Source organism: Dendroctonus ponderosae, unplaced genomic scaffold (assembly GCF_020466585.1).
Source record: "Dendroctonus ponderosae isolate FM_Combo_2020 unplaced genomic scaffold, Dpon_F_20191213v2 Dpon_F_20191213_1944, whole genome shotgun sequence".
Classification (NCBI taxonomy): Eukaryota; Metazoa; Arthropoda; class Insecta; order Coleoptera; family Curculionidae; genus Dendroctonus; species Dendroctonus ponderosae.
Genome location: NW_026018109.1, coordinates 1 through 1235, shown reverse-complemented (window position 1 = coordinate 1235; position 1235 = coordinate 1). Strand labels below are relative to the sequence as shown.

The following is a 1235-nucleotide window of genomic DNA, read 5'->3' as shown; positions in this document are numbered from 1 at the left end:
TTTGATTTTGATAAGCTGCGCATTCTGGAACTACTTTTACCGGCGGAGCGCGTATGCTTCTCAAATCGGTGCGAACTGGCCAAGGCCAATAGCGTGGCCAGTCTTGTCGCAGCTTTTGAACGGATGGTTGATACGAGCGCGTTGAAATTCACGACCTTTGGCGGTTATTTGTGAGAAAGTGATTAAAACAGATTTAGCTTGGTAAGCTATTGAACTTTTAGCTATTAAATAATTCTTTAACTTTGCTTTAGGGCTACTTAACTATTTCCCTCTTTTTGATCTCAGTGTTGCTTTAATTATGCTTTTATATTTATTATCCCTGTTAACGAATGATTTCTTTTATTCTATGAGATCGATGAACATATTTGTTTATTCGCCAACATTAAATAGAGTTTTCGCTCATCAATGTACCTCAAACGACCAGTTCCTTTCATATCTCAGGGCACATTTCGTCAGCATTAATGTTTCCCGCTTTTTTTAACCGCCATTCGTTTTGGTGGTAGTTATTGTCTTAGACAACAACTAGCACTGCAGGTCCGGACCTAGAAAATTGACCAAATATTTACAGTTTAATCAGAAACAATTTATCTATTTATTTTCAAATTTTAAACTTAATTTCTTTATTAGCAAGTTTGCTTCGGTAGGAGTGCATTAACTTTTGTTTTTATGTTTCTATATTTTAGACTTTGCTATTGTTAGTATTGTAATTTTTTTATATTCCTGCTGAATTTCCCTAAAATTTTATAATTCAACTTCCTGTATTTTATTTTTAGTTATGTCCTTGTCTCAAATTGCCTCTCAGATCAAATAATTTTTTCATGTTTTTCACGTAGTGTCCAGTGGAAGCAGCGCAGTTTAGGACGTTTGAAGTGGCAACAGTAACGTGTATATTCCGGTAAGTTGCATGCATTTTTTTCACCTGATTATCCATTGTCGTTATGAAACATATTTCGTTCTATTCAAACGTGAACTTGCAAATCTTTACCTTACAAATTTACACAAATCTCAAAAAAATTTTAACTTTATTTCTTTATTTAATTAATTATTTCAGTTCTACAAGTTACAAATTTTAATTATCACATTGTTATCCCAAATTTTTCGTTCCCAAAAGTATTGTGAAACTATTCAAAATTGCTGTTTAATTTCGTATTTGAAATGGAACTTATATTTTATTGAATCATATTAAGAAAACACTTTCATTTATAATGATTAAATGTTACTATTCCAATTGAAAC

At 31.9% G+C, this 1235-nt stretch overlaps 1 long non-coding RNA gene across 1 annotated transcript; it reads left to right on the top strand.

Annotated features, from left to right (window-relative positions):
- Positions 1-6: 6 nt before the first annotated feature.
- Positions 7-874, top strand: LOC125503337. The gene is made up of 2 exons (XR_007280749.1): positions 7-201; positions 834-874. It is a non-coding gene; the product is annotated as an uncharacterized LOC125503337 (long non-coding RNA).
- Positions 875-1235: the final 361 nt, after the last annotated feature.